Here is a 23,243-nt window from a genome sequence, read left to right on the forward strand (position 1 = left end):
AGGGTGAAGATGTTCTTGAAGACGGACATTGTCTGTGAGGAGGAAGAGGAAGTCCAGATTAAACTGGGCGAGTTAAGTAAGTATAGTGTAATTTCTGTGGTAAGCATTCAGATGATAGAAATAGAGGGTATGTGTTAAAATATAGCTAATACATTTTTTAAAAGAACAGAACAGAGAAAGGAGACAGGAGGATAAATAAAAAAATAGCAGGGCAAAATGAATCAAAGTGGATTACACACATATATAGGAACATAACTGAGCTAAAATATGTATTATCACGCAATACTTTAAAACAAAGAAAATCTAGCAATATTCAGTCTACAAGAGGTAACTCAAAAGCACATACATTTGTATACAAAATAAACTGAAAAGATGAGTGACATAAACCCTAATAGATTTAGTGATGTCAGCATACAATTGAAGAATACCCTAATGTTAGAGGTTCACTTCATAGGGTAAAGGTTTTCCTTTATGGTGAAGTATCTATGGTTTTAAATTTATAAGCAACCAATAAAATAGCTTCAAAATAAAAAAGATAAAAACAGACTAAACTGAAAACAAAAAGTAGAAAAATCTATTGTCCTAATAAGGGATTAAAAGACACACCTAAAAAAATCTGAAAACATAAGCAGGTAGAAGAAAATTATATTGTAAAGAATTTGAGCAACGCCACCACCTACCGAAAGAATGCATATAAGTTGAGCATGACTTATATCCATGTCTTTGAGCTTATATTCTTTCCATATAGCTAGAGCCCAATCTTTTTAAACATTGGCCAGAGAACTTTCTCTACAACTAAGTGTGTATATTTGCACTTGTATGCACTTGTAGAGTTTGCATATTGTCACAAAACATAGATATTAGTCATGTTTCTTAACCTTCTATATGCCTTGTTCAGCTACCCTGTGGGCTGAAGAGACCAGTTTCTTAAAGCACTTTTAACTCAGTCATGCCTGAAAATAGGTACAAGGAAGTTGTGGAGCTGTGGAAAAGATTCCTAGGTGCTCTAAGAGGAAAAGCATTCAGGCCATCATGCGGTCACAAGTTACAAAGAATCCCTTTCTGTGCTTAATCAGGAAACTTAAAAACAAGAGGCTGGCCTGTGTCCTTTCTTTGTTCCTGTACTTTGGTGGTAACTGGACTCTAAGGTAGCCTTCAGCAACGGCCCCCTCCTTATGTTCATAGCCATGTGAGGTTTCCTCTTACAGTGAATTGTGATGACATGTCAACAGCACACCATTGAAATGATGGCAAAATGACTTCCACACATTGTACCATCCCCTTGCACTTTTGGATTGGTCACCCAGGTAAGGCAGTCACTGAGTTGTGACTGATTCAGCAGTCTCATGCAGAGGTCCCCAGGGTGAAGAAAGCTGTCCTCCATAGACATCTCTTATGCAAGAATTAGACAGTCTTCTGAGGGAGTCATCTTAGAAGCAGACTGTTACTTCTGCCTTAGCCTTCAGAAAACTACAATGCTGACAGCTAGACTCTACCTGCATGGGCAGCCCTGAGCCAGACCACTCAGCTAAGACACTCCCAATGGTCAACTCACAGCAACTGTGAGAATAATGTTTTGAATCTCCAAATATTGAGGTAGTCTGTTACCGCCAATAGAAATAAGTTCATCTACAAGCCATGACCTTTTCCTAGCTCCTCTGCTTCCATTCAAGCGTGTTGACACCATAGAGGTTCAAAACTGCAGCACAGAGTTTGGAAGTTATGATGAGTCTTCCTCAAATCTCCAATAAACAGGAGCAAAATGTATGCCTCAAAAGCATTCCTGGAGGTTGTCACAGGCCAGGATGGAGTGAGATGTGGTTGGAGGTCCTCTCAGCCTTAACAACAAATTTGTCATGTGACTGTGACATTTGCAACCCGGAGATCTGTTTCCCAGGTGAAGTGGTTGTTGTGTAACCAGCAGAGTGTCTTTGTTGCTATAGCAATGGACATGTTTGGTTTCTAAGTTTGAAATAATCAGAATGTCCATCTATGTGGAAAGTGAGCAGAAGAGAAGGGCTTAGGGGGAAATGCTTAGAGAAGTTTCTAGGACCCTGGGTCTGTATGAACAGGAAGAGGAGAAAGTTCCAAAGACAAGATCCATCTATGACATGGACAGCATGAAAGCATTGAGGGGTCTGACCCATTGTTTAGTCTCAAGGAGAGGGTGAAGCAGAGGGTGTGAGGCCCAGTGAAGATCCTTAGCCAAGACAAGAACTGTCTCTAGATGTTCATTTGACCTTGAAACTGGTAGTCTTTTTGCTCCCATTATCTGTATACTTGGTTCACTTGGACTGCATGCATATTCTGAGAAACAGGTTGTTAGGCATATAACCATGCCTGTCTTATCCATGTTAGTTTTTTGGCTGCCCCTTTAAATATGCCCCCTGAATTCTGTATTGAGACCAGTGAGAAAACATTTAGTCCTTTCCTCCCTAGAATGTTAGGTCATTACTGGAGTAGGTAATGTTGCCAGTGTTCCTCACTATAGTGGTTTGCAAACACCTAGAATAGTAACAGCTGTGGTAGGCATTCAATATCAGTTACTATATTTGAAAAAGCAAATTCATAAACAAGAAACAAATGATAAGAAAACTATAAATCTGGAAGATTTACCAAGAGGTTGAAAGATGCCAATGACGCAGAACAATGTCATATTAAGAAGAGGTAAACACAAGAATCCTAGATTTTTACCTGATGAGCCTTTGATGGGATTTGGTGAATACACTGAGAGGCTCAGGACAAAAGGTTTGATTTCAGCCTCTGAAGTAGAAGGGCACCGCATAGAGATGAGCGATGATGTGGTTGTTTGCCACGGGTGGTGAGTTCTAAAACTGGGGTGGTAGGAAGACAATAGAATAAATGCCCTGTGCTTCTCAGACACAGCCAAGGTTGAGAACCACTGAGAAATGTGTTAAGCTGCAGAGCAAAGACTGGCTACCACCTCACATGGAGGCAGAATCCTGGGTTTGCCTGATGATTGTCGCATGACAAGATGCAATACAATAAAGCGTAATGATAACAGCACAAGGACAACCACGGAAAACAGTTGTCTGGGTTTAACCTGTGTCCCCCACAGGCTCTTGATTTGCATGCTCCATCCCCTCTAGCACTGCTACTTTGAGAGGTTCTGGAAACTCAAGCTACTGAGACTTAGCTGGGAAGAGCAGACCACTGGAGGAGGATCCTTGGGAAACTCCCTGCTTCTGGTCTGTCACCATGCGAGCAGCTGTCCTCTGCCCCATGCTGCCACCACGATGCTCTGCTCAAGTATGTGGGGCCAACAAAATGAGTACTGTACCCTCTGAAGTCATCAGTCAAAATAAAGTTCTTCCTAAGTGAATTCCAGCAAGCATTTCAGTCATGATGACACTTAAGTAACTAATGCATCAAAGTGACAACGATGAAAGCACAGAGCTCTAAACTATATCTGGACTCAGGCAGAAACCTGAACAGTCCCTGCATTCTTTTGGAGAACTAGCCCCAGTTACAGGCCTAGATTAGAGTTGTGGCCCTACTATGTGTTTCCATATTCCCTATGAAAACCTTGCCATATGAGAAAGAAATTGTTTCTTTTTTAACATGTACCTTCTTGTTAACTGTGACCTCCTTGCTGACAAGGGCTCTATCTTGCTTACTCACTGCTGAATCCTCAGGACTTGGCAAATTCCTGGCACGGGGAACAAAGTCAATATATGCGAAATTAATGAAGAGGTGGGTAAGTGAATGGTTGAGAGGCCCATTTATCACTCTCTCTGTTTTTAGAAATGCAGTCAGAATTGGAGGATTTGAACCTCCCAGAAAGAAGGGGACCATTGGTGCCAGCTGTGGGTCTCTGTGAAGCATTTTGTGTCTCTCTCCTGAGAGAATGATGCCTGACTTGAATGCAATATCTATTTGACTCAGCTCTTGGTTCCCAGGGTGTTCACAAAGAATAAGAATTTTAAGAAGCAGTGAGAAGGATAGATGAGTGCTGTCTCCATTGGATTGTATATGTGCATCATGATCTGGAGAAGTCACAAAGAAACCAGCTATGAGGGCTCTCCTTATAATCCCAGGCCTTTAGTATCAAGAAGCTGATACAAGGAGTATTGTGAGTCCAAGGCCAGCCCAGGCTATACAGTGAGTCCAGGCTGGTCTGGACTGTAGTATAAGATCTTGTGCCAATAACAATAATAACAATGAAACAACAAACCACAATGCAGAAACCTAATGTGGAATTTCAGATATTGTGCTGCCTGGGTGGCAGAGATACTATGAAGAAAAAGTAGATTTTATGAGGACAATTAAATCATCAGGTTTTTTTTTTCATTCAACCTGTTGGAAACCAGACACTGCTCCGGGTATTTGGTAGACATTAATGAGCAAGAGAAACATCTGCTTTTTCTTCTGTGATGTTCCCTGAGCCTTATGAAGCAGTGGGTTGATGAGAAGTCTCATTTAAGGCTGAGCACTCAGCCCAGGCCATTCTCTGACCATTGTTGTCATATACTTTCTAGTAAGGCCCAAACCAAAGGAACAGACAACACTACTTCTAGAAAGGACACAAGCCAACTGAAACTTCCACAATTGCTTTTGGCGTTCTAAAGCCGCACAATCACTTTGGAAAGCATTTTGACATCATTTTATGAAATGCATACTAACCTTACAACTAAGCAATCTCATCCCCAAAGAAACAAAGATGTATGTTCCAAAAAGCCTTCTATATTCATAAACGTTCATCATTATTCATAATAGTCTACAACAAAAAACCAAATGAATACTCACTGGTAAATGGCTAAGCTAACTGTAGGAAACGCATACAGGGGAAGAAGATATTAAATACCCAGAAACATGACTGAATAAATAGGTGCCAAGTCAAAGAAAACACACACAAAAATACATTTTTACTATTACATTTCTATGAAATTCTAGAAGAAGCAGGTGAGGTGACTGGGGACAGTGGCTGGGGAGGAGATGGTTTTGTGACGGTTACACACTGTACACTTAAAAGAATGAATTTTGTGGTGAATGAAACAACAATCTGGACATAAGACGAGAAAACAGAAATGACTGTAAGCATAAACAGCTTTGCTTGGATGTCTGCATCAAGCACACATAACAAGAACAAAGGTCATTTCACCACCCTTCCCTCCAGTATACATGCCACCTGCTGAGTCTCACTTTCAGAAAAAGATACCTCCTTGAAGACCTTCCTCAGAAACTTACTGTCTTGTCTTTTTGTGTCACACAGCCATTATTCTAGGGGACTCTCAAGTCTCTTTTGCAGAACCTGACTTGTCTAGATTTAATATTTGTAAACCTTTAGTGGTAGGAAGGAATAATGTGTTTCCTGTCCATCAGAGCCCTGGTGAATGCTCAATAACAAAGGATGTACTAACATATATAATAGATTTATACAGTAAGAGCTATACCTGATGCCAGAACCCTTGGAAGTTAAGACCAAAGGACCTGGTGAAAACTTGCCCATGTGGATTCTCTGTGATGAGAAAGAACAGTGTAGAAATATGACTCGACAAAGTTTTGATCTTTTGTCCAATCAGATACAGGAGCAATTGATTCATAGGAATCCATAGGAATACAGTGACAAAGGGAAATTCAGTGGAGCCTTTGAATTCTATGTAGATTTCTCTTGTGTCTCTGTGTAGCTTTCTTTCCTCCATGTATTGAGTGAGACACTGCAGGGACAGCCTGCAAGGGTGAAGGGAAAGGATAGTGCTCTAGGATTTGTGGGAGAGATATTCTAGTTTCTATGACCCACTTCAGAAGAAAATGAAGGATGGGAGACAAAAGGACAGAAGGTCAAAGATGGACTTACTTCCCGAGGTTTCCAATCTTCTTCAATGCACAGCATGCTGAAGAGTCGTGCTTTGGGATATCATTGTCTGAGTCCCATCACAGTAAAGAAACAAAAGAAATAGGGATGGGAAGAGTGGGTGGGGATAGGTAGTAAACACTTGGGGGAAAATCAAAGGAATTTGTATCAGGAAGCTGGAGTGCATTCAAGTCAGCAACTGCAGTGCTGGGGGAGACCTTGTGAGCATCATGTGTTTGGAGATGAACCAACCAGTGATTATGTAAAGGTGAAAATCTGTAGTTTAACTCAACACTGGTGAAACTTGAAAGTTTCATGATTTTTGCTGGATCTTTGGGTTTCAAAGATTAGGAGGCACACAATGCTTGTCCTCAGCTGATCCAGCGAAGAATATTCTAGCAAATCTTGCAAGCCAGAGATTGTCATAACGGAACTATATATAAAATGCAATGGCAACCAGATAAAGGAGCAGTTAATTCAGCTAAGAATTTCAATAGTGGCCTTCTATGTGAGAAACCTGAGTTGGAGTCTTTCAGGTGAGCGGTAATAAAGGACATGTCAAGCAGAAGGCTCAGGGACAAGAATTTGGGGGTGGGCATACAAAGGAGAGTCAACTCAGGAGATGGGCATGATGTGAGTGAGTGGCAGGTGAAGGAGAGAATGGTGTCTTAAAAGCTGGCTAAGGTCAGAGAAGGACTGTGCAATTGCCTTTTATTCTAGTCCACTTGGATGTAGAGTGAAACCGGCCAGTAAGCATGATGGGAAAGCTGCTTCAATGCCATGCACTCACTGAGCTCACGCACACTTCTTCCTACTGTGTATGCACTGGCTACGCAAGGCTTACAACAACTTCTCATCTTGGAATAATTGTGGTAGTGAGCTATTTTTCTTGGAAAGTTACTTACTACTCTTCTTCCACTAGTATCTTAGGCAAACCCCTTAATGGGATTATGGAAGGCTGTAGCACCAGCCCCTTTACCTTCAATTACATTGTGAACCCTTTTGGGGCCAAGGCTGGGTTTTCACTCAGTTTGTTTCCTTTTATTCTTTGCTCTTCCTGCCCTCTTCTCCCTGATTTGAAAATTTCTCCTCAGGAACCTCCCTCTGGGAACCACAAACACCCCAATTTCTGTCTTAGGCCCTGCTTCTAGCAGACCTTTCTGAAGACATTGGGAAACAAACTGATCAGAATTTCTGTTTCAGAATGAGATCTTGGAATGGTAGAATGTAGCAAGACTTAAGCAGAGGGGAAAGTGTATGATAGTAGAAGTCAGGGTTCCTGAAGGCCTGCACCAGGATCTTCATCAGGAAGATGGGGTGAGGAGACATGATTTCCTCTCTGAACTATTCATCACAGTGTATGTGAAGCTGAGAAGATGCCTAGGCTGATCCTCCAGTTCTGAGGGTGACAGGGTGGTCTTCAACATCATCTACTGAAGGGATAAGGAAGAAGAGCAAACCCCTCTTGAAGGCAAAGTCCAGAATGAATTCAGCCCACAGCTTCTTAAATTGTGACTTTTCCATGAGCTACTACATGGAAAATAGTTTGGAATCAGATTCTAGATCCCAGATAACAGGGCTGGCCAGAAATGCTGATGCAGCATTTAAACACCGCCTGAAACCATGTCCTTGCGTGGGTGGGAGCGGGCTGTGAGTAGTCTCTGGAGACCTAAAGCGTGGAGAGCTGATGTAACAGTATAAAGCAGCTGGGGAGATCCCTCAAACTTGAAAACAGCCACAATGCCAAGCAAGGTGAAGGGTAAAGAAGAGATGGTTCCAACCGACCGTCAGCATACCGGGGAGCAAAGGGGGTGAGAGACCAAACAGACCAAGGCAGTCCACCACTCAGAGGCGCTAGGTGGTTTTGATGGACATTTCAACCCATGAGCTAAGTAGGGAACAGTTGAGTCTACAGGGGATGCAAAGTGAGATGGGAGAGGCCGGATACTTCCAACCACGAGCTTTCTGCCTTGTGGTTTTTCCTTCCTATCAAATCCTCCAAGCTAATTTTAGTCTCCCCCAGCTTCTGTCTGGGTTGTGGAAAGAGTGAACTGTCGGAAAGAGGCACGGTGAGGCGCAGGCAGCCGTGGTCCTTTCAAACTGAGGGATCTCAGCCCAGGTTTCTTCACACCCATCACTCAGCAAACACCTCTGTCAGTCCATGCGGAGTCCCACGGATGTCTTCCCCTGCCTTGCAAAGGCAAGCCTCCCCCACTGAACACTTAGAATCGGTCATTCTCCTAGGTGATGCTTTGAAAGGACCTAAAAGGCACACCAGGACATTAAAAGTGTGTTTCTCAGAAGAATCACAGGAAGTCAACATTTGTGAGAGAATGGACAGGAACAAGGCATGCACTGCCTCTGAAACTGGTTTTTGTTTAATTTCTCCGTTTCTTTCCGATCTCCTCCTGTTCTTTTAGTAGCTATTTCCTCATGTTTTCCTGGTTTAGTCCTTGATTTTATAGTTTCTGCTCGCACATCTAAAACACATAGTTTTAATGTTGGGTAAACAGTTCAAAGGGTAGATGTGTTTTACCAGTGGACTGGGCTCCTGTGCTCCCTCAGGTCTGCTTGGTTCCCATGATTCCACAGTCTGGCCTCCTGCTAGGGGGACCTGGTGCTACCAGAGTTGATTTCTTATATTTTTCATTGTGAGCCTAGCCTTTAATGTCTGAGCTATTCCTCGAGCCCAGTTGATTTCTTAATAGCTCTGACTTTTCAGCTTCACAAAAGGAATAGGGCCAGCAGAAATAAGGAATCTATGTCAAATGACCTTTCTTAACCAGGTGGACCATGGCTAGCTCCCATAAAACTTATGGATGTGGGTAAAGAGCCCCACTTATAAGACATAGGATCTAGCTTTTAGCGTCTATGCCAAACATCCAGAAGACACAAGCTAAAAATGCAATTATATTGAGGCCCTCTGGGGCTTGACTTTGACAAGAAAGAAATGAGAGATGGAAAGAAGCCAGCAACCAGCTTCTGCTCTGCATCCCACTGCAGGGAGCCACACTGCTTCTCCAAGCCTTGTTGTGAAGTCCTGACCCACTGAGTAGCCTGTCGCTTTGACTTTGATACCCCTCTTTCTTGTAGTGCTTTCATCTCCCACTTTATATGGACCATCCTGAAAGTGTGCCTTCCAGGCAACCCTTGAGACATTTTTACCTCAGGCTTCATGTTCCTGAGGATCCCAGGCTAAGTCAGAGACCTCGGCTTAGAAAAGAGTTGATTTTAGGACTTAGGAATGGAATGACGCTGGAAGGCCAAGTTCAAACTCCCACCTGCCTGAGAAATGATGTGCTGTACTCTTGAACAGGTCTAACGTGGGAATGTCCAGTTCCATACCTGGAAATACACTCGGGTATTTGGGACCTAAGTGTAGTCCCGGGCATTAGAGCAAGAGGCTTTTAAAGGTAAAAACCACATCCTGGTATCTCACTCTGCAGCTGCAGGGGGAGAGCTGCACAACCAGGCAGTTGGACGGCTGGATAACTTAGAGAGCAAAAAGCCTTGTGCACACAGATAAACACTGGAGAAGCCAGGAAAGTTAAACACACAGCCCACCTCTTCAGAGGAAGGAGGAACGCAACTACTCTTCCAGGAATGCCAGAAATCATAGTTTTACAACCTGGTGATCCTTGGCTGTCTGATGAGACAGGCTCTGTCCATATCTCCCAGAATTTATGTTTTTACTTACCCAAGACCTTTCCCCCTAAATCTTAAATATTGTTTTTAGACCATAAGACCGACTCTATGAGTGATGTCCCTTGTACTTTGCAACAGACTAAGTGACTTCTACGTTATTTTAGGGCCAAGCCAATCCCGACACCCACAGGTGTTACGTGTAACTCAATCAAACTCCCTAGACCCAAAATCTTGGGCCCTATCTCTGAGTCAATAGTACCCATTCTTGTGAAAGAAGCCAGATGTATTTTGTTATGAATCTCAATGTAAACATGCCTTAAATTGTTGTGCACTAGAGACTTAGTTAATTGTTATCTGAATACTTTTTTCAAAATTTTGCTGTACTTAAATATGGCTAAAGTTAAATGATCTGGGCCAGACTGTAGAAGTCCTGGTCCAGCACTGGTTACAATAAAATCAGGCAGAGCATAATTTTATTCTTGTCCCTTCGTGGATCGTTTTTTTCCACTGCCTGTTGTAAAGCCTGCATGGGAATCACCAGAGGATAATTTTCCATGGGATTCTCCATCTAGAACAGCAGAAGGCCTCAGTGAGAATACAAGATGGAGGAACCCTGTAACACTGGGACTGAAATCTACATTGTTTTTTTCAAAATTCCAATTAGTTCTAATGTCTACATTCATAAAAATTGCAGGACATTGTTTAGAACTGAACTCTTGCACCAATTAGACCCCCAACAGACCAGATCAAACCAAACTGGAGTCTTTGGAGCTGAATGCCTCTCAGTCAAATCAAACGTTCAGCTGGGAGATTCCAGAACAGGCCAGTGCTTCTAAAAGTGGGAAATTCCAATCTATTTGTATCAGGGTCATGAGAAAAATCCTCTTTGTTTTAGTTCTGTTAAAAAAGAAACTGGGTGATTGTAAGAGCTGGAGGATGGGGAGGAGTCCTGTGAAACTTCTTCTAGATATGAGGTGGCTAGGGCTACCTACACACACACACACACACACACACACACACACACACAGTATCAAAGTAAGAGGGGGAGGCTAGATGGGAAGAAAAGGATCTGTAGAAGTGAGGGGGGATAAGAGAGAATAATGGGGTGAACATGTTATACATTTGAAATTGTCAAAAATTATATTGAAAATGTAGTATAAGATAAACTAAGCAGCCAAATATGAACATTAGTCTTTCCTCTAGTGTTCTGCTTCTTTGTTTTCACATTAACAACATGCAGCTTTCATTTATAGTGGGGGAACACTCCATGTATTCTGCAGAATGAAGCTGCTCTGATTAGTAAACCACAAATCTAAGTCATTTAGGTCTGTAACTAAATCCATTGTATTTTTTTTCTTTTGATACTTCCTATACTCAAATGTCAAGCTTTAGAGAAAAATCATGATTCCAGGGCACCCATCTGGGAACCATGGTCCTGGAAGGAAAGACTCGGCCATCATTCTACTGCTTTCATCTGTTTGTACCTATTATTTACAAAATGGTATTGTAACCAAAATAAATCCCTTTATTTAATTAACTTTCCCAGTTAACTGAGGGATAAGTGCTGCTTTGTCTTCCCAATTGGTTTATCTGCCTCCCTGGGTTCCAAATGAAGTTTACTTGCCTTGAATAGACAAAGGGCGAGCCATTATGTAATGCTTCTCTGGAAAGTGTGCTTCAAGCTTGGTTGGTCACGGAAGCACCAAAGTCACTTTCCTACAGGCACTGCCTGCTCCTCTCCATTCATTGTCTACCTTCTTTGTTCATGAAATCTGCCAGATTGTTCCATTTCTCCATTCCGTCTTTGTCTTCTTTATTTCTGCCACAAGATCTCACATAGCCCAGGCTGACCTCAGATTTTCTGTGTAGCCAAAGATGACCTTGAACCTTTAATCACAGAAGCTGAGATGGATTACAGGTTTGCACTACCATATCTGGTCATGCTATATCATTTTAGAGGGCTTTGTTTATGTCAAAGTTAAGAACTTTGTGTTCCTGTTTTACCACTATCTTGGATCATTGTGATAGAGCCTGTACTCTTTTAATTTGTATATCTAAAACATCTAATACTCCTATTTTTCATTTTTAGGTTCATATGTTTAATTTGGAGTATCTGTAGAAGCTGGGAGACTAGAAAGGGGCCATTGGTAGGGATGAGGAAGAAAGATCTTAAGGGCAGTAGAACACATGATTGAAGGGGAAAGAGGAATAAGGATTAGGGAGGTTTAAATGGGGAAAGAGATGGAAAAGGAGAGCAGAGGAGGGAAGGAGTAATAGTTAACACTAAGAATGTTTGAAAAAGTCATACAGAAACCTACTATTTTATAAGCTTCCTAAAAGTTTAATTGAAGTTATCCTGTATAGGGTAATCTTATAGAGTTATCCTACATGGAGAGGTTCCTTCCTGATGCTATAGGTTGCCAAATAAAAGGCCTAGTGCCAACTGTAGGGTACCTCCCCTCAAATGGTTAGCCAGGGCTTTCTCAGAGACCTCCCAAAACAATAAAACTATTGCCATTACTCTTTGTTTCTCATCAGAAGTAGATAAAAAACACCGTACCCTTTGATCACAAGGCATGGAAAAATCAAATTGGCTTTGACCAAGAAGCTTTACCCCCAGCCTCCCCCCCCACCTCCGATAAGCTTTCACAGTTCTGGGATGTGCTGTAAAGACTGCTGGGGAAGAAAAGTCCTCAACAGTCTTTAACCAGCTGTGAAATCTGTGAGCTACAATATGATCAACCTGGAAAGTCAGTCGGTGGGCCCAATAGTGGCACAGATGTTATAAGGCTAACCAACTGGTTCGTGATTGGACGTAAGGTCTGTTTCACACGAGGAAGCATACTTCTGATCCTTTAAATCTGCCCAAGAACCCACAGCAGAGAACCTTCTAGGCCCCAACCTACTCCTGTTAATTTTGCTAAATGGAGATTGAATCAAACTGTCTTCAGATTTGTATTTCTAAATTCAGAAATTACAACAGCTATCAGATCTTATCAGAGAAGTCTCTATTTACAGTGGATAGTGGTTAACACAGAAATTAACTGGTCAAAGTACAGAGAATAAAGTGCCTGGGGTAATTCTTAGCCATGAATGGGACATTTAGATCATATTCCTGTATTGACCTTCCTAGAAGAAGGGATGAAAACTTATTGGCATCCTAGAAGAGGGACTGAATGATTTAAGAACCAGAGGTCTGGGAAGATGGGGTTGAAGATGTGGCCTCTGGACATAAGAGTAGCAGGGCTCTCAGGCACTCATAGCTGGTGGCCTACATAAGGCCTGCACAAGATCAAACCCATCCATACCCCAGCCTGGACCTGGGAGGAACTCATAAGCCCTACCCGTGGCTGAGGAGCTATGGCAGTTGATGGCTTCTGGAGGAGGAAGAGTTAGTTTTCCTTAAGTGTGTGATCCCTGGTAGGTTGACCCTGGCCTCTCTAGTGCATAGCCCCATGATTGTGAATATGCGGGTAGCAGACATTGAACTCAGTGGGTTATAAAAAAAGATAGAGGACATGAAGTTAGGAAGAGTTGGGAGGTAGATTTGAAAGAAGTTAGGGAGGGGGGTATGTTCTAAATACACTGTATGCATGCATGGAATTCTCAGGGAATTAATAAAAATATATTTTAAAAATGAATATCAAAGCATGTGGGATTGCTCCTCAGTCAAGTTAGGGTGATTATTGCTAAACGACTAAGGCAAAGCACTTGGAAATTACAGCATCTTTTCTAGACTGGTGAAAACACATTAGCAGTGTTTTGGCATTCTCGGTCGTGTTTGGGTGAGTGAGCTGAACAAGACTGTGGCAGCAGTGCTATTCCTTAATTCTCCTCCTTTTCCTTTTAATTCTTGGCTCTCCTTTGTTATCCTGACATCAAAGTCCTTTCTCTTCTAAACAGAGCTCTTTGACTCCTCTCCTGGTGCTCTGAAGATGGCCTCAGGGCCAGAATCTTTGCATCATACTCAGATGCATTACCTAAGCAACCTGGACTGTTTTGAAAAAACATCCTTTGATGCAGGCACAATGACATTCTTTTTTATATACTTTTTTATTATATATTTAAATTAGAAAGCTCCCATGTCCGTCCCAGTGCCCTCTCCCTCCCCTACACGCCCACTCCCTCCACTCAGCCCCTCCAGCCCCTGACCCAATCCCCACTCCATTCCCCAGGGAGGGTAAGGCCCTCCATGGGGATCTCTAGAGTCTGTCATTTTGTTCCAGGGAGGGCCCAGGCCCTCTCCAAAGTGTCCATATTGAGAAAGCATCCCTCATTGTGGGATGGGTCCCCAAAGTCCATTTGTGTGCCAGGGATAAATACTGATCTACTATCCCAAGACCCCATAGATTGCCTGAGTCTCCTTACTGACACCCACATTCAGGGGGGTCTGGATCAGTCCCACGCTGGCCTCTAAGCCATCTGTCTGCGGTCCAAGATCTCCCCTTTGTTCAGTTCAGCTGTTTCTCTGGGATTCACCAACCCAGTCTTGACCCCTTTGCTCATCACTCCTCCCTCTCTGTCACTGGGTTCCAGGAGTTCAGTTCAGTGTTTAGCTGTGGGTGTCTGCCTCTACTTCCGTCTGTCACTGTATGGAGGTTCTAGGATGGTATGTAAGATAGTCGTCAAAATCATTATTAGGGAGGGACATTTAAAGTAGTCTCTCCACTACTGCTTAGTTTGCCAGTTGGTGTCATCCTTGTACATCTCTGGAGTTCTCACTAGTGCCAGATCTCCCCTCAAACCTAGAATGGCTCCCAGTATTATGGTATCTCTCATCCTGCTCTCCTCTATTCTTCCCCCAACTCAACTTTCCTGCTCCCCCATGTCCTCCTCTCCCTTCCTATTGTCTCCCTCTCTTTTTCCTGACTCCCCCCCACCATGTGCTCCCAATCTGCTCAGGAGATCTTGCCTCATTCCACCTTCTCTGGAGTACCATGTATGTCTCTCTTAGGATCCTTCCTATTTCCCTGCCTCTCTGGCAGTGAGATTATAGACTGGCACTCCCCTGATTCATGTCTAAAATCCATATATGAGTGAGTACACACCATGTTTGGCTTTTTGTGACTGGGTTGCCACACTCAAGATGGTTTCTTCTAGTGCCGTTCATTTGCCTGCAAATTTCAAGAGCCTATTGTTTTTCTTCTGCTGAATAGTATTTCATTTCGTAAATGTACCACATTTTCTCTATCTACTCTTCAGTTGAGGGGCATCTGGGTTGCTTTCAGGTTCTGGCTATTACAAATAGTGCTGCTATAAACATAGTGGAACAGACGTCCTTGTTGTATGAATGGGCATCTTTTGGGTATATGCCTAACAGTGGAATTGCTGGGTCTTGTGGTAGACTGTTTGCGATTTTCCTGAGGAATCTCCGTACTGATTTCCATAGTGGCTGTACGAGTTGGCACTCCCAATAGCAGCCAAGGAGTGTTCCCCTTTCTCCACATCCTCTCCAGCATAAACTGTCATTGGTGTTTTTGATTTTAGCCATTCTGACAGGAGTGAGATTGTATCTCAGAGTTGTTTTGATTTGCATTTCCCTGATTGCTAGGGATGTTGAGCACTTTCTTAAGTGTCTCTCAGCCATTTTAGCCTCCTCGATTGAGAATTCTCTGTTTAGTTCTGTACCCCACTTTTTAATTGGATCTTTTGGTGCTTTGGAGACTTGCTTCTTGAGTTCTTTGTAGATTTTGGAGATCAGCCCTCTGTCAGATGTGGGATTACTGAATATCTTTTCCCATTCTGTGGGCTGCCGTTTTGTCTTGCTGACTGTGTCCTTTGCCTTGCAGAAGCTTCTCAGCTTCAGGAGGTCCCATTTATTAATTTTCGATCTCAGTGTCTGTGCTACTGGTGCTATGCTCAGGAAGCGGTCTCATGTACCAATTCCTTCAAGGTTACATCCCACATTCTCTTCTAAAAGATTCAGTGTGACTGGATTTATGTTGAGGTCTTTAATCCATTTGGACTTAAGTTTTGTGCATGGCGATACATGTGGACCTATCTGCAGCCAGCATCCAGTTATGCCAGCACCATTTGTTGAAGATGCCTTGTTTTTTTCCATTGTACAATTTTAGCTTCTTTGTCAAAAACCAAGTGTTCATATGTGTGTGGGTTAATATCAGTGTTTTCTATTCAGTTCCATTGGTCTACCTGTCTATCTTTGTGCCAATACCAAGCTGTTTTCAGGACTATAGCTCTATAATAGAGCTTGAAATCAGGAATGGTGATGCCTCCGGACATTGCTTTGTTGAACAGGGTGGTTTTGGCTATCTTGAGTCTTTTGTTTTTCCATATAAATTTGAGAATTTTCTTTTAAGGTCTGTGAAGAATTGTGCTGGGATTTCAATGGGGATAGCATTGGATCTGTAGATTGCTTTTGGCAAGATTGCCATTTTTACTGTGTTCATCCTACCTATCCAAGAGCATGGGAGATCTTTCTATTTCTGGTTTCTTCTTTAATTTCTTTCTTTAAAGATTCAAAGTTCTTGTGATACAGGTCTTTCACTTGTTTGGTTAGGGTTACCCCAAGGTATTTTATGTTGTTTGTGTCAATTGTACAGGATGATGTTTCTCTGATTTCTTGCTCAGCCCTTTTATCATCTGTATATAGTAGGGCTACTGATTTTCTTGAGTTGATCTTGTAGCCTGCCACGTTGCTGAAGGTATTTATCGCTGTAGGAGTTCCCTGGTAGAGCTTTTCGGGTCACTTATGTAAACTATCATATCATGTGCAAATAGTGAAAGTTTGACTTCTTCCTTTCCAATTTGTATTCCCTTGATTTCCTTTTGTTGTCTTATTGCTCTGGCTAGAACTTCAAGTACAATATTGAAGACATATGGAGAGAGTGGGCAACCTTGTCTTGCTCCTGATTTTAGAGGAATTGCTTTGAGTTTCTCTCCATTTAGTTTGATGCTGGCTGTTGGTTTGCTGTATATAGCTTTTATTATGTTTAGGTATGTTCCTGTTATCCCAGATCTCTCCAAGACCTTTATCATGAAGGGGTGTTGGATTTTGTCAGAGGCTTTTTCAGCATCTAGTGAGATGATCATGTGATTTTTGTTTCTCAATTGTTTATATGGTGGAATACATTGATGGATTTTTGTATGTTGAACCATCCCTGCATCCCTGGGATAAAACCTACTTGATCATGGTGAATGAGTTTTCTGATGTGTTCTTGGAATGTTCATGAGGGATATTGGTCTGAAGTTCTCTTTCTTAGTTGTGTGTTGTGTGGCTTGGGTATCAAGGTTATTGAAGCTTCATAAAAAGAGTTTGGCAAAGACCCTTCTACTTCTATTGCATGGAATACTTTGAGGAGAATTGGTATAAGCTGATCATTGAATTTCTGGTAGAATTCTGCACTGAGGCCATCTGGCCCTAGGCATTTTTTTTTTTTGGTTGGGAGACTTTTGATGACTGCTTCTACTTCCATGGGGATTGTAGGTCTATTTAAATTGCTTATCTGTTCTTGATTTAATTTTGGCAAGTGATAGCTACCCAGAAAGTTGCCCATTTCCTTTAAATTTCAAATTTTGTAGAGTATAGGTTTTCAAAGTATGAACTGATGATTCTCTGGATTTCCTCAGTGTCCATTGTTATGTCTCCCTTTTCATATCTGATTTTGTTAATTTGCATTTTCACATTCTGCTGCTTCATGAGTTTGGATAAAGGTTCGTCTATCTTGTTGATTTTCTCAAAGAACCAACTCTTTGTTACATTGATTCTTTGTATCATTTTCCTAGTTTCTACTTTTTTGAGTTCAGCCCTCAATTTGATTATTTCCTCGTGTGTACTCTTCCTGGGTGAGTTTGCTTGCTTTGTTCTAGAGCTTTCAGTTGTGCTGTTAATTCTCTAGTGTGACTATTCTCCAGTTTCTTCATGTGGGCACTTAGTGCTATGAACTTACCTCTTAGCACTGCTTTCAAAGTGTCCCATAAATTTGGGTATGATGTTTCTTCACTCTCATTGAATTCTAGGAAGTCTTTAATTTCTTTTTTTATTTCTTCTGTGACCCAGGAGTGGTGCAATTGTGCATTATTCAATTTCCATGAGTTTGTAGGGTTTCTGCAATTTGTGTTGTTGTTGAATTCTAATTTTAAAGCATGGTGGTCTGATAAGATACATAAAGTTATTCCAATTTTTTGTACCTGTTGAAGTTTGATATGTTGCCAAGTATGTGGTCGATTTTTGAGAATGTTTCATGTGGGGCTGAGAAGAAGGTATATTCTTTTGTGTTTGGATAGAATGTACTATAGATGTCAGTCAAACCCAATTGGGTCATAACTTCTATTAGTTCCTTTGCTTCTTTGTTAAGTTTCTGTCTGGTAGTCCTGTCTAGTGGTGAGAGTGGGGTGGTGAAGTCTCCCACTATAAGTGTGTGAGGTTTTATGTGTGGTTTGAGTTTTAGTAATGTCTCTTTTATGAATGTGGATGCCTTTGTATTGGGGCCTAGATGTTCAGAATTGAGACTTCATCTTAGTGGATTTCTCTTGTGATGAATATGAAATGACTTCTTCATCTCTTTTGATTGATTTCAGTTTAAAGTCTAGTTTGTTAGATATTAGGATTGCTACCCCTGCTTGTTTCTTGGGTCCATTTAATTGGAAAACCTTTCCTAACCTTTAACTCTGTCTTTGAAGCTGAGGTGTGTTTCTTGTATGCAGCAGAAGGATGTATTCTGTCTTTGAATCCATTCTGTTAGCCTGTTCCTTTTTTGGGCGAGTTAAGACCATTAATATTGAGGGATGTTAATGACCTTTGATTACTCATTCTTATTTGTTTTGGAATGGTTAATGTGGTGGAATTGTGTGTGGATTTCCACCCCTTTTCTCTTTTGGCTGTTGGTAAAGTGGGATTATCTATTACCTATGTTTGTCTAGTTGTAGCTAACTTCCTTGGATTGGAGTTTTCCTTCTAGAACATCCTGTAGGGCTGGGTTAGTGGGTATGTATTGTTTAAATCTGGTTTTGTCATGGAATATCTTGTTTTCTCCATTTATATTGATTGAAAGCTTTGCTGGGTATAGTAGTCTGAGCTGGCATCCATGGTCTCTTAGTGTTGATAGAATATCTAAGCAAGAACTTCTGGCTTTCAGAGTTTCCATGGAGAAGTTAGGTGTAATTCTGATAGGTTTGCCTTTATATGTTATTTGACCTTTTTCCTTAGCTTCTCTAAGTATTCTTTGTTTATTCTGTATGCTTGGTGTCTTAATTATTATGTGGTGAGGGGACTTTTTTGTGGTCCACTCTATTTGGTGTTCTGTAGGCTTCTTGAACCTTCATTGGCATGTCTTCTTTAGGTTGGGAAAGTTTTCTTCTATGATTTTGTAGAATATTTTTTCTTCCCCTTTGAGTTTGGTTTCTTCACCTTCTTCTACACCTATTATTCTTAGGTTTGGTCTTTTCACAGTGTCCCATATTTCCTGGATGTTTTATGTTAGGGATTTGTTGGACTTAAGATTTTCTTTGGTCGGTAAATCTATTTCTCCTAGTGTGTCTTCAACACCTGAGATTCTCTCTTCCATCTCTTGTATTCTTTTGGTTATGCTTGCATCTGTAGTACCCGGTGGTTTTCCCAGTTTTTCTATTTCCAGAATTCCTTCTAACTGTGGTTTTTATATTGCCTCCATGTCATCTCTCAACCCTTGCACTGTTTGAACTGTTTCTTAAAATTTTTGCTTTGTGTTTTCTTCCCTTTCTTGTATTTTTTGGTTTGTTTTTTCTTCCATTTCTTTAAGGGATTTTTCTCATATGCTCTTTGAGGTCCTCTATCATTTTCATGAAGGTGTTTTTAAGGTCATTCCCTTCTGCTTCATCTGCACTGGGGTGTTCAGGTCTTGCTGGTATAGAATCTCTAGACTCTGGTGGTGTCATATTTGTTTTTCAGTTGCTGAGTATGTTCTTATATTGCCTCTTTCCCATCACTTCTTCCAGTGGGTGTAGAAAGAGCCTCTTCCTTTCCTGGTGTGTAGGCAACCAGGGTTCCCTTTCAGTGGGTGCAAGCAAATCCAATACTTTCTGGCCTCTGCTCTCTGTCCTCTGTCCTCTGTCTTTTGTTCTGAGAGTGGGCAGGAGTGAACCAGCTCTCTCTGTAGGCTCATGGTTGCTTGGTCATCAGTCAAGGGCAAGTCGACCTGGCTGCAGTTCCCAGGTCAGGGGATCCGAGAGAGGGCAAGCAGGAGGAATTTCATTCTAAGATGGGGACCCAGAGCTCACCTCTGACTTCTGCCCTGAGTGTGGGTGGAAGTGGCACAATGACATTCTTATTTTCAGTCTTCCTTAAAAGGCTTACCTTGACCTAGTCTCCAGGCCCAAAGTCAGACAGACTTATCATTCTCTGTCTGGTTTTTGAGAACACCAAGTGACAGGCACATCAGTATAGGAAGAGTGGGGCTTAGTATTTGAATTTCATTTTCTCTCAGTGGTGATAATCTTGGGTCCCTCCATTTACCTTTATCATGTGTGACTCTTGTAATGAATATGCTTCTTTTCCAAATGAGAAACAAATTAGAAGTTTCATTTAAGACTGATAATAAAGTTATAGGCTGAACTGCTCTGAGATAACTTTTGTTGGACTAGTACAAGGATGTCTACTTTTGTGGTCCGATAAAAGTTGAAAGGTCTTCCTGAGGAAAATGTACTCTTTCTCACCCATAATCACATTTTGAGAGTACAAATTTTTAACTTTAAGAAGAACCAAGTATGTTAATCAGCTTTGTATTGCTGTGACAAAACTCCTAACACAATCAACTTACAAGAAAGAAAGGTTTGAAGTTTTAGTCCATAGTTCCTTGGCCTTATTGATTTTTGCCTCAAGTATATCATGGTAAGATTATGTGACCGAGGAGGCCATTTACCTCACAATTGTTGGTGTATATATTTATAATTATAGCACTTAATATGTGGACCAAGAATTCTAGGCCATTCTCAGTTACATAGTTTCAGACCAGCCTGAAAAAATGTAAATGTAAATTAAAAATACAAAATAACCTAAAAATGGCTAGGTCATCCCAGCCATCAGCACCTCTATGTGCTGTATTTACCTGTCCATCAATTTGGCCAGCAATGCAGCAGGTCCCTGGAAGGCTTTGAGGAGAGAGGGGCAGGGGTAAATGTCAAGATGCTCTTCCAGGATAATGTTAAAAGAATAAAGTTCCATATGACACCATAATGGAGTCAGTGGCTGTCAGATACAGGAGCTTTGAACACAAAATCAGCGTCTCAGATAACAGAGAACACTAGCTTGCTTCACCCTTTTACCAACCTCCCAATGCTGAAAACAAAAGCAGCTACCCATCAACTTACTTAAAAACAAACATCAGGGAGCAGAGACCAGACTCATAGGAGTCAAGGGAAATGTTTATTTCCATTTGGAATGGGAGCCTAAATCTATTCAATATAGTGTGTGTTAGAGTTGCCCCAGATGTACCAAGGAATTAAAACAAGGTCTGACTTGATAGCCCCGGCTACTATTTAAGATTGTATTCTTAAAGGCTGGTGATGTAATTGCAGATGGGCCTGAAACCCTATAATATTTTGTACCTTCAAACACATGCATGCACACTGGGAAAACACCACACTATTTCAATAATGTATTTGATGTTTATTATCTATAGTGGGTAAAGCTATTCACTTGGAATTAGCTGGACTAAATAGCTTCCCATATTGGGTGACAGTAGCATGCAATTAACTGTCATTCAACATGTGACATGTCACAAAGTTTATAATGGTTCTCTGGGTTCCAGTATCCAGAGACATAGAGTGTGTGAGAATATGTGTTTGTTTACTCTTGTTCATTTAGCAGCCATTAAAAGAGGGATAGAAGGAAATGGCTATCCATCTCTGAATCCTGGTTAGTGGGGAGATGTTCTGCTCTAAGATCTATGGTTATGGATGGATGGAGTAGTAGATTCATGACTATCCTCCTATCGTAAGGTAGAAGGGTGGTGGCAGTAAATTATGACAAAGTTGCCAAATTAATGCTCAATTTTGTCATCTGCTTAGAATCTCCTCCTGAGACAAATCCTCTATGTCCCCTTTGAGGGAAACAGTGGACTTGTTGGCAATCAGCAATAGGAGGAAGCAAATGGAAAAGTCCCCAGTCCACCATTTGCCTTATAAGCAGATAACAAGACTGCTCTCATAGCCTTGGCATCTCTTTAGACCTGTACTGGAGAATGCTTATAGATCAGGGGAGTGGACTGGGGAGCACTACCATTTTTCCTCCAGTTCCCTCTTCCTCTCCAAATTTCCACCCACTTGTTCACCTAAATAACCCTAGAGACTGAGATACATAGTCTCAAAGCCATTATACTTCAAGGCAGTTCTCCCAGCCTTGGAGCCAGCTTTGGAAAAATGCTGAGAGACTGCTCAACCCATTGAAACATTGCTTTCGCAAGTAGTACTGTGTCTCTCAACCTGACACACAAAGTTAGCATCAGCTCCATCTTCCCTATTCCATCTACTACACAGGACTGGAAAGCGCCAGGACAGAGAATGCCTGCATAATATATCAAAGTTAACAGAACTTACTAAAGCTTTATTCATCCCTTGTGCCTACTAACCTAACCCCCTGGATGGCACCATTCATGGCTTGAGACTTGGTTTTACTGCTCAGCTGTCCATTCTTTGAATTTATAATAACTAAACTCCCTTCTCAGAGCACAGCTGCGGGATGTGTGCATAACTCTGCAAAGTCACAGGGAGCGTTTATTGCCATTATTATTGAAGTCGAGGTATCAAAAGCTATAAAATGGAAACAGTCGCACTGTGAAACCTCGGGAGCAAAATGCTGACCAATTAATTCAGTGCCTGAAAGCTATGGATGAAAGCTTTTTAATATGAAGGAAAATTAATCCAGCTGGGTTCCAAGACACTAAGAAGTAAAATGCCAAAATATTATGAAAAAAATGAGCCTTTATCTTTGCTAGAACTCCAGATGCACAAGGGATAGCGTCTTTCCATAAGCAGAGTATTGTTAAGCTGGGTACTACTCTGTGATAGACCTGCTATGGCAGCAATATTGACATGTCTCATCTTCATCTGGCTCACCCTGTCAAGTATATACCATATGCCATGAGTGTCAGAAATGATAACCAAAAGACAGATTTAGCTCCTTCTCTGCTACCCAGTCTCTCCCTGTTTGGGCCAGGTCATTTGAACGTGACACATCAACTCCTTTATTTAGACGAGGTCTCTCTCATCCCTCTGTGTGAGACAGAAAGTGCTCCACCCATATCTGTCTTAACCATCCCCTTGCCGCCTGTCTCAGTACCCTCTGTGGATGGGGAGACCACAAAGCGGGGAGGAAGAAAGAAGCCAGAGATGAAATGGCGTCTGAAGCATGTCTGAAGGCTGCAGCAAAAGCAGGAAGACGAGCTGGCTCACTCTGCTCCGTTTTCTCCTTTCCCAGGTCGTGCTCAGATCTCTCTGAGAAGCTGTGCACAGAACCGGAGGCCCACGAAGTCATTACCTTCCCGCTAGATGTTCCCCTCAGTGAGATGAAGGGTTGGAGACGTGGTAGCAGTGCCCACATTGTTTATAATTTGCTCCCCCTGGGGTCGCACTTTGACCCAACCTGGCTCAGTCCGTATCATGTCTCACAGTGTCCCTTCGTCTCTGAAAAGGAGTGGATGTGGGGGTGGGGAGACGGAGAGATGTGAAAGGGTGGATCCAGGCTGCTGTCCATAGCTCTGGAGTGGGTTTTCACCCAAGGCAGGCAAGGAACTGTCGCTGTGAGGATGTGGTCTTGTGCCTCTGAGGGTTAAAGGGCAGGGCTGTGTGT

Source organism: Mesocricetus auratus, unplaced genomic scaffold (assembly GCF_017639785.1).
Source record: "Mesocricetus auratus isolate SY011 unplaced genomic scaffold, BCM_Maur_2.0 Super-Scaffold_100676, whole genome shotgun sequence".
Taxonomy (NCBI): domain Eukaryota; kingdom Metazoa; phylum Chordata; class Mammalia; order Rodentia; family Cricetidae; genus Mesocricetus; species Mesocricetus auratus.